This window comes from Hemicordylus capensis, chromosome 9, assembly GCF_027244095.1.
Source record: "Hemicordylus capensis ecotype Gifberg chromosome 9, rHemCap1.1.pri, whole genome shotgun sequence".
Taxonomy (NCBI): Eukaryota; Metazoa; Chordata; class Lepidosauria; order Squamata; family Cordylidae; genus Hemicordylus; species Hemicordylus capensis.
In genome coordinates this window covers 2,612,138-2,627,754 of record NC_069665.1, presented here as the reverse complement: position 1 = coordinate 2,627,754, position 15,617 = coordinate 2,612,138, and the positions used below count along the sequence as shown (strand labels likewise).

The following is a 15,617-nucleotide window of genomic DNA, read 5'->3' as shown; positions in this document are numbered from 1 at the left end:
CTGCTGTTGCACTGTGCTGCACCTTAAGCAGGGGGAAAGGAAGACAGATCACCTTGGGTCACCGTTTTTTTCTGATGATCCCTACTAAAGTAAGAGTGGCCAGCCTGAGGCACTCCAGCTGAGTTGGACTACAACTCCCATCATTCCCAGCTGCAGAAAACAGTATATCTAATGTTCTTAACCTGCGGTGCTTAGAGTTGGACAAAGTATTCCATGTGAGGTCTGGCCAGTGCAGAATAACCGGGAACTATTACTTCTCATGATTTGGACTTTAGACCTCTGTTAGTGTAGCCTCGGACGGCATTAGCTTTTTTTTAGCAGCGGCACCACACGGCTGCCTCATTTTCAATTTGTGGTCCACTTTGGCACCTCGATGCTTTTTACATACACTGCTGTCAAGCCAGGTCTCCCCCACCCTATACTTGTGTAGTCTAATGAAGAGATGAGAGAAAGAGAACAAAGGAATCTCAGCAAACTACAGTTCCCAGAATTAATGTGGGGAAACAATGACAGTCAAAAATGGTATAAAACTTGATGTACCTTTGGACTGCAACCCACAAAGCTACCTCCAAACCCTCAGGAAGTGTAGGGAGAAAAAAGCATTTGAGAGACTTTAATTCTTCTGACTAGCAGAGGTGCACCTGGGTGATTTTGGAGCCTGGCTCTAAAGGCTTTTGGAGCCCCACCCCCTGCAAATTAAGCATAATCACATTCTGCTGGGCTACCACATGACCCAGGACCATCTAAAGAGGATTGGGGAGGCCTTGGACTTTGCCCCCCAAATGCAGGGTAAGAGCACCTCTGCCAGCCAGATATATCCAAGCATGGAACTCCCAGGTGAAATTATTTTCTAAAACCTGCTTTCTATGCCCACAATTTCAGAATTCACAAAGCCTCAAATATCACCTACCAGTCCAGTCTAGTTCTCATCCGACGTGTGTTTACTCAGAAACTGAGTCCCGCTTGACAGGATGGGACGAACTTCCAGGTAACTGCCGAGGCATCTGGAGCCTTGGAAGCGACTTTTCTTTCAGCCAAACATTTGCAGAAATGGCAGGAAAAGGAAAATGCTGCTAGCGCAAGGGACGGTGGGAGAGGCCAGGGAATTGGAGTCTGCTGTTTAAATATCGTCAGAACACTCTGTGTCAGCCGATACGAGCTGGGCTGCTTTAAAAGGGCTCTATTAACCATATTGACCTCGGAGAAGCCTTTGTTTCTTGAGACGGTGAGCAAATAATCATTCGAAGGTGGAGCCGTCATGGTTTGCTTTACACCGGAGGTTGCATTAGGAGGGCCAAGACGGCCTGCCCTCAAGTGGAAGCTGTGATTTGCAGAGAGGAGCAGTTCATTTGGTAGGGCTTGGTAATTGCTTCGCTTTTACCTGGGTCCCTGCCAAGTATTTGCTATGAGGTGGTGGCGGGGAGGGAGAAATTTATAACACTGTAAGGCAGCAGTGGCCAGACTGAGGCCCTCCAGCTGCTGTCTGACTACAACTCCCATCATGCCCTGCTGCAGTTTAATTGCCAGTTCCTGGATTCCGCTTTGTTCCTGAAGAACCAGGGTGAGGCAGCTGTGGCCAGGCGTGCTTTTGCCTGGCCACATCCGATCCGAGGAGGCACTGATTCCGATCCGAGGAGGTACGCTGCTGCCCCACCGGACTGTTTTAAAAGGCAGCACCAGTTAGGGGGAATGCAGCGGGAGGAGTAAAAACACCCTCCCCTGTCCTTAAAGGACCCCCCCACCTTCGGACTGGCTGAACCACTGGTCTTCCGAACCAGTTCCGTGAGCATCCCTAGTGCAAGAAGCTGAGCCAGGGCTTTGACTGCGACCAGTTATTTGATTCTTGTGATTCCACTGCTAGGCCCCTGCCAGCCTCACTGGCGCCTGGTCAATATCGGTGCTCATTTTGAAGTGCTGGTTTGAACCTTCAAACCCCTAGACAGCTTAGAATCAGGATCCCTGAAATACCCTCTTCCCCTGTGATGTGAATTCGGTTCGTCCCTGGGTCCGCCCTAAGCCAATCAAAACAGACTCAGTGGGAATTCCTTTGAGGCGTTTATTGCTACAGCAGTTTAGCAAGGTATTCAATGGGCTACGGTTCAGCATTAAATACAAATTGGTTATAGGTGCATCTTACATTTATACAGACAATCTGAATGATGCTGACACCCTAGACATAGTATATGTGGCAATAAAATGGTGGACTAAGTATCTAGTACGCATGCGAATGATTCATTGTTCATCTGGTGATTACTCCTTATTTGGTTACATCCTGTCCTCTTAACTGTCAGCAAAGTACAGCGAGAATCCTGTGAGAACCAAGTTCCTTAGATACAATTTAGTGGAGATAGATAACAACGTTGATCATGAGAGGCTGTGATGTCCCTGAGCTGGGCTGGGGTTACTTTAAGTCAGACTGAGGTTTTCTAAGTAAAATGGAGTTGCTTTGGTTTTCTAAAATACATCACCTGCATGAGGGAGGCAATCTGCCTCCACTTGCTACTCCCATTAGCGCCGCTGCTGCTGCTGCTGCATATGAAGGAACTAGAGGCCAGATATTGATTTTGGAGACAGTCGATGCAGAATTTCTCCTGTACTTCCCAGACCCTCACTCAGCTCCCACACAAACACGGCATGTGCCAGCAAGAGAGATTCTTAGTGGGTGACCAGTGTGTTAAAACAGAGGAGAGCTGGTCTTGTGGTAGCAAGCCTGACTTGTCCCCTTAGCTAAGCAGGGTCTGCCCTGGCTGCATATGAAAGGGAGACTAGAAGTGTGAGCACTGGAAGAGATTCCCTTCAGGGGATGGAGCCACTCTGAGAAGAGCAGAAGGTTCCAGGTTCCCTCCCTGGCAGCATCTCCAAGATAGGGCTGAGAGAGATTCCTGCCTGCAACCTTGGAGAAGCCGCTGCCAGTCAGTGTAGACAATACTAAGCTAGATGGAGCTATGGTCTGACTCAGCATATGGCAGCTTCCTATGTTCCTAGATTAGGTCAACTCCCTGGCACCATCTCCCTGTAGGGCTGGAAGAGACTCCAGCCTGAAACCTTGAAGAGCTGCTGCCAGTCAGTGCTGGCAATATTAAGCTAGCTGGACCAATGGTGTGACGCGGTAGAAGGCAGCTTCCCATGTTCCTCCCTCCAAATGGCCATGGAATGCACTGAACTTCCGAATGGCTTGGCATTTGGGAATTCCATGCACTCCTATGACCCTTTGGAAGGAACCAGGGCTTTTCAGTGGGCATTCCCTCTTATTCATTTTAGTACATTTCCTAGAGCATCTGCTTTGCATGCAGAAGGTCTCAGATTCCCTCCCTGGCAGCATCTCCAGGTAGGGCTGGGAGAGACTCCTGCCTGAAACCCAGGAGAGCAGCTGAAAGTCAGTGTAGCCAGTACTGAGTGAGATGGACCCAGGGTCTGCGCTTCCTATGTCCCTTATCTCACATTATCTCAGTCAACCACCTCTGCAGCCTTCCAGCTATCTGACAACTTCTGCCAGGAACTGTCAGGCCACGATCCTCTGCACCTGAGAAGGTTCTGAAGACTGCACAGCAGGAACAGATCTTGCAACCTTCCAGACCAACAAAGCAGACATGAAGTTTTTAAATAGGGGTCAGGGAGTATCACCTGGCCTCTTGGTACAAGGGGCCTTCCTTGGCTGGTATGGGCGAATCTTCTCTCCTTTGGCCAGTGCTGCCAGACCTCCCACAGGCTGCTCGTTCAAGACCCACGTTCGAATCCTGAAAGGGCATGCCAGTTTCCATTCATTGAGGTCAGGTGCTTCCTCTGTATCCCTTTGCTTCATCCCTCTGCTCCCTCTCCTTCGCTCACTGCTGCTAGTGAGCGGATGTTGGGGAAACAAAAGCTCCGACTTAGAAAAGATCTTGGGTGATTATGATGAAGTGGAGTTAGCAGCCAATTGTTCATGCAGTTTATTAATTCATTTGAAAATGTCAACCTTCTAAGTACAAATGTTGTGTTAATAGGACACTTCACTGCCATCAAATGAGTCCAGCCATCAAGGAGAACAGTGCCTTTCTTTTCCTCATCGTTATCTATGAGTTGCTTCACAAATGCATGAGCAGAAGCTTGCCTTCTTCCCATAACTGGCGAGTGTCCAGCTGAATGTATGGACTGACTCCTCAGAAAAGCATCTTCTTTGAGGCTCTGCAAGGTGCTGCAGAAGGTACAGCCATGTTGTTTGATCTCCAATTACTCGTTCATACATGCAAGCCATAGTTGACCTGGGGGCATGGGTGGGCTGCTCTGTATTGCTGGGTTTTAGTGCCCAAATTTGTGGTTTTGCTGTCTAGCATTTCTAACTATACTTAGTGGTTGTAGTGAACAGCCCCTCCTTTCACCTAAAGAGTGAACCCTGTCTTGACTGACAGGCTGGTGACCTCCAGGGCTCAGCCAATCAGCACACCAGGTGGGTGGGACCTAGGGGACCATGAGGTGGAGGAAGAGAAGAGTTCCTTTGTTAGAAGGAAGCAGGCTGGAGGTGAGAGAGGGACAGCCAGAAGGTTCAGTGAGGAGCAAGGGAGCTTTGCTTCCTCATGTTCAAAAGCTAGCTTGGAAAATTCTCTCATGGAAGGATCTCAGCAGATCCTTGAGAGAAAGGATTGCAGGAAGCTTGACTCTCGTCATGTATTGGGTGAGTATGCAATGCAAAGGGGATTCAGCCTAGGGAAGGTTTGTTAGTCAGATTTTGCATCAGAAACTTATATTTATTTCGTGTGCTCTGTATACTCCTGAACCTGTTCTATTGTTTACCTGTAACACAACTAAGCCAAGAAAAGCTGAGCCTGTGCCCATCCAACTAGGGCGCTGTACAAGACTCCGTAAGCTTTTAAAGATACTTTTGTGTTTTCTTACATCCATGTTCTTTGCAACTGGGCAATCATGATTTTTAAATTATGTTGCACCAATATCATCTGGGGTGCTTTTTGAAGTATTCTTGTAACCTGCTGAATATTTTCTTTTATCTGTAACTAAAAGCTAAGAGAGCCTCAGACTGAAGCAAACTGTAGCATTAGAATAAAGCTTTTATTTTTATTTTTGTTCTTTGCAATAAGAGAGCCTCAGACTGAAGCAGACTGTAGCATTTGAATAAAGCTTTTATTTAAATTTTTGTTCTTTGCAATTTTAACAAGCCTCTTTGAGTGGATTTTTAACTCAGGAAAGCGGGGCTGGAAAGGACTTTTCTCTGGTGCAGCACACCTCATTAAGTTCAGCAACTCTACCAGTTTTCTTACCACATGTAAGCTTACACGTGGAAGGTTTTTATACTTCTCCAATAATAAGAGAAGGAGAGTTTCCCTGGAATTTCACCCAAGACCAGGGGGCATTGAATACTATTGATAATTGGGTGTGGTGGCAGCGAATGAACTACTAGAAACACAGGAAGGTTAAGGGGAAAGCCTTTGTCCTGAAAGCATGGAGGGAATGATTCAGCATTTTCCTTCCCCTCACATGGGCTTGCTCTGAGACAAAGGCTTGGTGCACTGTAATGGAAATCTCCTTGCGCCTAGGAAAAGCAATCTGTATGGTGTAATATATATGCAAACCATATCTTTCCTATAACATAACATCAGAGCCGTTGAAGATGGCAGAAGCCAAAACATCTTGTGCATTATATTTCTGTGTTGTTAATCAACAATAAATTTATATTTTTGCTTTTTGATGAACTGTATCCTTCCGGGATCCAGAGAATACTTTTTTGGAATTCTGTTTGCAGCTTTACTCTCTCTCTCTCCCATATTAGATAGATATAACACACACATATTTACATTTCTGAAATATGCTTGAGACTTTGCTTGAGAATCCCCTCCAAAAAAACCTCATTTAGTTCTTCCATGCTTATAGGCCTATGGACCCTAAGCTGCATCTCTATGTTTAATTTATTATTTTCACCATGGAGACGCACAACACAGCTGACCTTTCCAGTTTCAATAAAAGTGGATTTTCCTGCCAGTCTCCTGTCAGCTCCTGCAATAAGAAGTTAAAGGGTTCTAATAACCAGAGTTTATTTCAAACAGCCCCCACCCTAAACAATGCTGTGAACTATAATTTGGGGAGGAGTGAGTGGGGAAGCCACTGCGGAACAGAGGACGTTGGAAGAAGGCTCAACAGAAACATTCCCAAAGGGGAATTTAGACTCTAGAGGAGGCTTTCTGGGGGAAAGTCTATTTCAGCTCAACTCTTTACATTCTCCTGCAGAAGTGAATGGAGAACAGTCACATCTAGGGGGGAACCGTAAAGCATGGTACTTGGTCACACTGATGTGGTGAGCAAAAGGCTGCTCGGCACCCATGGTCTCTGCTGGGAGGTCCAGCCTTCATGGGTAGGATACTAGCAAGGGCACACAGTGGTCAGAGACACACAGAATCCTTCTCCTTTTATACACACACCGCTCAGTCATTAGGGGCATGCAAGCTTGTCTTTTCATGTCAGTTTCCCATTCATTTCTATCTTCCTAAATTGACAGTTTATTGAGCAATTTTCACATAATAAGAAACATGCAAAAAGAAAAGCATATCGTGTGCAGTTTCACCACCCTTCGTCTCTTCCCATAATTCTCCCCCTACAACGTCCCTCCCAAAAAAACCTCCTGTTCAGCTTTAAGCATGCAGTGGCTTCTGTGGTAATTTTAAGGTAGGGATTTCAATGAACAAAAAGATAATTGCAGCATCTGGGCAGCATCCAAAATAATTTACTCCTGAGCAATTCTACTGAAATTAAGTAGTTCTGTAGAGTAGTTCCCGAGTAGGACTATTGAGTAACTTGTTCTGGATGCTGCCTCTTGTTCCCAAATATTTAAAATTCTAATTTGTGCAATTCCAGGATTCCATGGGTCCCCAGCTGTTGTTGGACTACAAATTCCATCACCCTTGTCCACAATAGTCAAAGGGATGATGGGAGTTGTAGTCCAACAACAGCTGGGGACCTGGGGTTGAGCGTTTATGATGTAGTTATTTATTTGTCACACTTACATTTGTTCCAGGCATTATTTATTATGATTGTATTACTGCTATTCTGTTTTTGTTTATTTGGTGGCTGCCATTTTCTCCTCAAAATGATGGCCCCTCTGGGGCATTCTTGGAGACAAAATGGTGGCTGTTGAGGGACCGCCACCAAAAGGAGCTCTACAGATACCAAAACCAGAACACCTCTCTCAAGTGAGTTCCAAGTGGCTCAGAATGAGATAAATGACCTTTGCTTCAGCTGGAGTTCTTTGGGACTTCTAGCATGCATTTTGGAAACAGTAACAAATTAAACCAGTAAGTCCTAACTCAGTTCATTTTTGCATTCCTTATGAAATGCATGCACGCTGCTATCTGTCATAAAGACAGGCATTGTGCTAATAATAAGAGCAAAAAGAAGAAGACGACGATACAATAAGAGGAAGAACAGAGAACATTTGTTCACGCAACCCTCCAATAACAGAGACATGCTCACAGATTGGTCTCCAAGATGCTGTCTTTGGCAGCTTGACAAAAGGCTCGTTGAATGCGTTTCCCATAGAGAAAAATGTGTTTAGCTTCTCGACAACTTGCTGCTTAATGGCTGAAGGGTAGAAAGCCGCAGTGGGTAGAACTGTGGCGAACAGGAGGCAGGCAGCATGATGGCACAGCTCTTCTTGTGGTAAGTTCTTTCAAGGTGTGGCTTCAACTGCACTGTTAGTAAGGAGAAAGGAAGGGCTGGTCAACTGAAAGGCAGGCTTGTTGCGGGAAAATCCTCTGGAACCTTGCCCTTCTGTTTAATTCAGCCCCATGCGATCATCCTTCCATCAAATTGACAGAGAATGGGGCGTCTAACCACTAAAGAGGATCAGACAAGGTTCCTGCAATAGAACCTGTTGCCTGACAGAGAAATTCTCTTTTTTACAAGTCAACTCAATGAGGGTGGTGCTCAAATTAGCTTTTATGCATGATCGTGAAGGCTGAGTACAAGCCAGAAGTCTGATAAGCACTGCGCCCAACATACACAGTTGCCAGTTTATATAGATTAAAAGCAAGTCAGTACATTCATTGACATACTAATATCTCCTGGTGCCAGCTATGTTTCTTTCTGCTGAGTGAGGAATTTGTCCCATGCCCCTGGTTACATATACTGTCAGGCTCCGGTATTTTTACCTCTTGGCCGATGGGCCTCACATCCTTGACTCGAACAATTTCATTCTGGCCTACTGGCCTTACATTCTGTTTAGGAGCCTGAACCAAACTTTTATACACTTATTTGTGGGCCTGGATTAAATGTTTCTTTATCAGCCTTAATCCAAAGAAAGGTATTTGGGCAGCCAACCTGAGGCAGTACTGTAAGATGCTCAGTACCATGGCGTGCATTAAGTCCTGCTGGATACTCAGTGCCACGGCATGCTGATTATCAAAGACCGTTAAACATCAAAAATGGGAATCAAACAGAATAGGCCAAGATGCAGCTACAATGAATGTATATGGAGCTGTGGTGTAGCAAGGTTGGAGACTGACTGAGGCTGAAATTTGAAGCACGCCCCCCCCACCCGCTTTCTGCCTGCCCCTTTGTTTACCTGCCCCCTTGCTCTGCCTGCCCCCTTGCTCTGTTGACCCCTTGCCCACCCTTGAGGCTGCATGCAACCTGCAGGAAAGCAGGAAAGGGCCTGCTTAAAGGAGCCACCTCTTCTTTTGGGGAATGGGGCAGCATGGAGTTGGGGCGAGAGCAGCCTGGCCATGGTGCAGTCAGTGGCAGCAGGGACAAAGAAGGTGAGGGTGAGCAGCACCCTAGGAGGGTGGGGGAGGCAGCAAACAAGGCCCTGGGGACCGGTGGGCACATGCAGAGGCCCAGGTGCACTGCACACCCTCAGTGCTCAATGATAGCCACACCCCTGCTCTGGAGAATTTTGAGGAGGCGTTTTGGGAGCAGATTTGTATGAGCTTTGTGGGCAGGGAGCCGTATGGTTTTGAAGCAGTCGCTTTTGCACCTTCTGTCCTGGCCGGCACAGGAAGATTCGAAAGCAGCTGGAACAAAACAGACCTTCAATATTGTGGACTCAGACTTTGAGTGAGCGGGCTGGGAAGCTTTTCAGATGCTGTAGTGACAGTAAAGCTTCAGGGCAGGTCCAGTCAGGCCTCACCAGAGCAACTGCTGGGAGGAGGGTGGGAAAGAGATCCGGGGTGTTCAAATCCAAGGGGCCAACCCTGAGGGCTGGCCGGGTTTTCTGACTCAGCCACCTAATGGAGAGGAAAAGGCTTTGCTTGTTCAGTCTGTCCCAGAAGGAGGGCCCCGAGGAAGCCGCAGGCCAGGCTGGGAGCTGCTGGGGGCCTGGGACAGCTGCAGCCAGTGAGGAGGACCAGTTCAGCTAGCCGTGCAAAGGGACTTACAGTTTTCCTTGCTGTATTGCCGGAATCGGCATTGCCTAATTTAATGAAAACTCTCTCCTGCAGTTGTTCTTATTGCATACCTTTTTCTTTAAATCTAATAATAAATCCTTGTTGCTGAAGTGTTCGTTTTGGGTCTGCCTTGGTCACACGCCTTTGGAGGCCTAGGACTGCTCAGCCCTTTTTGGGGAGGTTTGACCAAGGAGAGCTGGACCTGTGGAAGTAAGCGTGAATTGTCCCCCTTTGCTAAACAGGGACTGCTCTGGTTTGCATTTGAATGGGAGACCACATGTGTGAGCAGTGTAAGATGTTCCCCTTAGGAGATAATGGGGCCGCTCTGGGAAGAGCACCTGCCTGCTTACATGGAGAAGGTCCCAAGTTCCCTCCCTGGCAGCATCTCCAAGATAGGGATGAGAGAGACTCCTGCCTGCAACCTTGGAGAAGCTGCTGCCAATCTGTGTAGATGATACTAAGCGAGATGGACCAAGGGTCTGACTCAGTAGAAGGCCACTTCCTATGCTCCTAACCTCCCCCAAGAATCTTATGTGGACAGAGTGGTTTCTTCCACATCAAAATGAGAGCCAGCGTGGTGTAGTGGTTAGAGTGCTGGACTAGGACCAGGGAGACCCGAGAGTTCAAATCCCCATTCAGCCATGAGACTTGCTGGGTGACTCTGGGCCAGTCACTTCTCTCTCAGCCTAACCTACTTCACAGGGTTGTTGTGAGGAGAAACCTAAGTCTGTAGTACACCACTCTGGGCTCCTTGGTGGAACAGCGGGATATAAAATGGAAAAATAATTAAATTAAATTAAATTAAATTAAGTGGATGGTGGCAGCCAACCACTAGCCTTGCAGTCAAGGACTGATGCCAGTGAACTCTGCACTCCCCCTCTGGCTCAGATAGGAGTCATGACAAATGCCAACTGGAGCATCTCAGTACCGCCATCAGCCACTAACCTCTCAGGCTGTACTCAGCAACCCAGAAGAGGACAAAGGCCTGAAATGTAGGAACCGCATTTTACAGCCATTAATACTAATACATTTCTTAAAAATAATAATCCAGGGATGAGCCACTTCAGAAAGAAACGGAGAGCAAATGAAAAGAGAGAAATGTTCCAGAAATATTTCTAACAGAGTCATTGTCTCTTTGCTCAGGAACCAGACAATGGAGCTCCCGCACGGAGCTATTCAGGTGGGGAATTGGGAAATAATTGAGCCTCACATTTAGATACCTGCCTTTGGTGCTTATAGACCCCTTTCTGCTTGGTGTGCTGCTGAGCATGTCTTTGAAGAGGGGCTGATCATGGAAAGGGCATGATCATTCAGCCAGTATCCCTGAAGAGTGAATGGATAAGCTAACTTGGCAAAGAGGCTCATTTTAACATGGTGGTTCTCTTTATTTAGCAGGGGGAGAGCAACTGGCCCTATCCATCCCCAGCACAGCATCCCTCCAGTGACTGTTGCTGGTGTCTATCTTATGTTTCTTTTTAGATTGTGACCCCTTTGGGGACAGGGAGCCATCTTACTTATTTATTATTCTCTGTGTAAACTGCCCTGAGCCATTTTTGGAAGGGCAGTATAGAAATCAAATAAATAAATAAATAAGCCACAAAGCCAGAGAGAGATGATGGGACAGGCAGGCACACCGTGTGGAAATTTAGCTTGCGAGGCTTCATACCTCAAGCCACTTGACTTGCTGCTTTTACTCCTAAATAAAATGTATTAGGAGTGACCAGCATGAGAATTAAGAGGCTCAGTCATCCAGAAGGATGATTTTGGGGGGTGGGGAAACAGCAGACCCCCAAAGCCCAATCTCTAATGGCTTCTGGGTGATGTTTTAATGATGCTTTGTGAGAGGCATGGGAAGATTCTGCTTGAGCCATGCAAGCCCAACCCCTTTCCCTAGGTGTATCAAATGAGTTGCATGAGTCTTGGGATCGTGGCCATTCCCCCAACGGTGTCACAACTACCGTTTCATTCTTGCTTAAAAACACCACCTCGGTGTTGACTCTCTTACTCTCAGTCCTTGGCCACTGCCACTGTGGGGAGACAAGTCAGGGCTAGATGGACCTCCAAGGGTCTGACTCAGTAGAAGGCTCTGCCACAATAGATGGCAGTTTCCTTGGTTGAATCTCGAGGAATCCATTGGCCATTCAGAAATTCAGAGCATTCCTATGGCCCTTTGGAAGGAACTAGGGCTTTTCAGTGGGCATTCGCTTTCATTCATTTTAGTACATTTCCTAGAGCATCTGCTTTACATGAAGAAGGTCCCAGGTTCCCTCCCTGGCAGCATCTCCAAGGTAGGGCTGAGAGAGATTCCTGCCTGCAACCTTGGAGAAGCCGCTGACAGTCTGTGAAGACAATACTGAGCTAGATGGACCAATGTTCTGACTCGGTCTATAGCAGCTTCCTACATTCCTGTGAGGCGACAGAATCCTGCATCTCTCCACGTCCCTAGCTGGTTCTGCAAAACAGCTGTTGGTCACTTCCTTTGCAGCTGCCAATAAAGCCCCATCATCTTCCAACAAAATGTAAACTGGAGTGAAACAATTTGGAAGATATTCAATGGAATAAGGCTGATTAACAATTCATCATGGTAATCTAATCTGGCCTTACGTCTAAGTATTGTGGCTGAATAGATAACAGGGGAAGATATCCAGGCGTTGGGATGTACCAGGCGTTGGTCTATGCCAGCTTCCCTTGCAGTTCGGCATTTTTAAACTGGAGGAGGAAAGGACCAACAAATCTGATCACTGTTGCTGCTTCAGGCCATGCACACTCAACAAAGGAAGGCAAGGCGTCCTCCCCACAAGGCCAAAAAAACTCAGCCTAGCTGACCTGGTTAGACATTTTCTTCCCAACCAATTGTTTACATCTTCTTTTTTTGAAAAGACAACTTGGCTAATATTTTATCTGCCTTTCTATTTTTTCTGATGTTTAAAGGTTGGTTTTCTTTTTTTGGAAGGTGACCTCATGTGGCCAGATTTATATTTCACTCTCATTGTTGCTATTTTCAATCATAATAAGTTGCTTAAAGTCACATAGGGAAAGATTTTTTCAGTTTCCTCCTTCCCCAGGCATCTTCACCACACAGCGTAACCAAGGGGATATAGACCCCAGGGGCAGGAAATGTGTGCTTGCTTGCTTATTTTCTCACTTATGTTAAGATTTGTCCCTTTCCATGCATGGTACCAATGGAGACCTCCAGGGTTGCTGGTAACACAGTATAAAGCAACACATTTGAACTGCACATATAAATGCCAGTCAACTGCAGCAAAGGAAGACAGAAAACCTCTTCTAGGTTAAAGGAGTGCTGGTAAATGATAAATGTGTTAATTAGAGATATTATGGATGTGTATTGGCTATGGCTCTAAAAGATAAAACAGAAAGCTGTGGTATGAATTTTGTTATAAATCTTGTATGTGCCATTGGGATCTGGAAGAATAAGGCCTCTTTCTTCACTCTTTAGGGCAACGTAGAGAAGTCATGGACAACAGCTGAAATGAGGAAGCTTCCCCAGTTATATTTCAATAAAAGGGAATAGGCCACCGATACAATCCAGTTTTCCAAACATCTTTCTATGTGTATATTAAGGTTTTGAAAAATACATTAATCAATAGACATCATCTATGTTGTAATATCATGTTTGTATAGAAAGAAAGAACTGTCCAACAGATTGAAAAAATCATAACTACTTATGCTAGCTCATGCAGTCACACACACACACACACACACACACACACAGACACACACACAGACACCCTGGTCCACTGGAAAAAGAAAGTGTTTTATAGCGGCTTCCCTCTTAAACAGAAAGGTTATGTTTAAAAATATTTTTTTAACATGTTTTTAATGAGCTGGTTTGGCAGGGAGCTTTGGAGAGAGAGTTCCACAATCAGGGTGCCCCTACAGAGAAGGCCCTGCTTCTCATTATCAGCAGGCTACTACTCTCTGTCACATAAGGACTTTGGACCAGAGCTCCCTCTAATTATCTCAGTATATGGAATAGGCAGAGGTGCTTCTTAAGACATATGCTATATGCCAAGAGTAGTCTTGGGCATCACTGTTTCTCAGAGTTGGAAGGGACCTTGGCGATTTTCTCGTGCAACTGCTATAGCGTCCCTAACAGAACAGAATAGAATAAGCTGAAAGCAGCAGAGCAGTAACAAGGCAAAGTGAGCAGCAGAGGTGAGATCCAATTTAAAACATATTTTGAATGACACTGGTAAACGAAAGAGCTAAGCACTCACTAGCTGGCCTGACGGAATCCATTCTCTTGCATCTGCAATATGGGCATAATAATACTGACCTTCTCCACAAAGGTGACAAGATAATGTAGGTGAATAACTTTGAAAGCTCTATATACAGATTTATCTATTATATATTTTGAAGAGCTTGTTTGTGGTATCATGCTTCCCAATTATCCACAGTTACCATATTTTGCATACTGTACACAATCCTGCCACTTAAATTTGCTGAATGAAATGCATTTTACACCAGAATATGCTGGGTTGAGAGAGAGAGAGAGAGAGAGAGAGAGAGAGAGAGAGAGAGAGAGAGAGAGAGAGAGAGAGAGTGTGTGTGTGTGTGTGTGTGTTGTAGCAGAAATTCTGAATATAATCCTCAGGTGTTAACTGTTGTTCTGAACAGATTTCTCATGCTGTCACCAGATCAATAATTTAAAAAAACCATGCCCAAGAGAAGTAGAACATCTTTCTCATATTCAGCTGTACTATGATTCAAATCTACCATATAAGTCAATAAAATGAATGTTTGAAGCTGAAATCCTATACATGTCAAAATCCTACCAATTCCAAACTGCTCTTTTACTTCCCTTTTCTCACCACATTAATAAAATAATCTATTACATATATTTAATTTCTTGAACTTTCCTATAAGTGTAATCTATGCAAAATGACATGGCCCGGTCAACAATGGGCCTCGTTGACTAGTTAGTAATATTTTTTCGGGTTGCACTGAGCAGACAGAAGCCTGTACCATGGACAGCGGCTAACAGCTCAAGATCTTTTCCTCCAGACGGGCTCTGTGAGAGGAACATTGTTTTATTAAGCACCATGAATAGCCAGATGTCCTGCAGACAGATCTGTTTTCCACATTGATCCATCCTTCTGTGAAGCAGCCAACATTTCATGTGTGTGTCCCCACCCCCACCCAAGAATTTGCTTTCATGCCCAGAGCCTGGCATTTCCCTGCTCCTTCTGAAACCAGCAAACACGAGATGCAATGCAATCCTTCCCCAGATGTAGGAGAATAATTTAAATCCTGCTTCCTCTGTGCAGTATTATTTTCAGGGAATGTCTCTCCCAAATATCTAACACTTGCTGATTTTTAAACATTTATTTCAGTGTTACTTGCTTGCTTGCTCCTTTTCTACTCTAGGGGAAAGTAGTGTGTGTGGTTGGGTTGTGGGTTGAGAGGTTGAAGATGGAATTTACTGGGGAAATGTGTTGGCAGAACACACCGTCTCTGCATAATGTGTCCTTCGATATGAATATAACAGGTGTGATTGCAGATCATCTCAAAAATAGTCTCCCATAGTCACTCACATTTGCCTGTGACCCAAGATCTTCACGGTCTTGGGTCAGTTCAGATGATGCATGCATGGCAGCCTGCTTACTGCCCAGTTAGGGATGTGCACAAATGCACCCCATTCCTCTCCCGATGCCAGCTCCCCTTCTTCTAATAGCAGAGCAGGGGTAGTTAACAGGGATGTGCACAGAACCGTGGGGTGGGGGGGCCTCAAAGGCGGCGGGGTTGCTGCTTTAAGAGTGAGGGAGGGTCACTTACCCCTGCTGCCACTTTCCCCCTGCTGGTGTCTGGAAGTCTCCAACGGGGGCAATGGGGCGGCAGGGAGGTATGCCACCACCCCAATGGGCTTTCCAAAAGATGGACACTGGCGGGGGGGGGGAAGCAGCAGGAGGGGTAAGTTCACCCTCCTCTGCTCTTAAAGTGGCACCCCACTGCCCTCAAACCAACAGAACCACCAGTTCTTTGAACCGGTTCTGTGCACACCCTTAGTAGTTCATGCAATTTGCCCTTCACATGCACTCGAAACACCACATTGATGTTTGGAGGAGTCACATCCTGCCCACACAAAATTCAGAGAAGGGGGGAAACATGCCAGGAATGAGTACAGGGTGTGCACACCCCTAATCATGCAGTATGCAGGATTGTTCAGATGTACAATCCAAACTGGGCCCTGGTGTCTTCCAAACCAGTTCCTCCTCCCTTCCCAACAGGTAG

At 46.0% G+C, this 15,617-nt stretch overlaps 1 long non-coding RNA gene across 1 annotated transcript; it reads left to right on the top strand.

Moving 5' to 3' along the window:
- The first annotated feature begins 713 nt into the window (after positions 1 to 713).
- LOC128334093 (uncharacterized) lies at positions 714 to 13,756 on the top strand. The gene is made up of 3 exons (XR_008311176.1): positions 714 to 837; positions 3,984 to 4,183; positions 12,823 to 13,756. It is a non-coding gene; the product is annotated as an uncharacterized LOC128334093 (long non-coding RNA).
- The last annotated feature ends 1,861 nt before the right edge of the window (positions 13,757 to 15,617 follow it).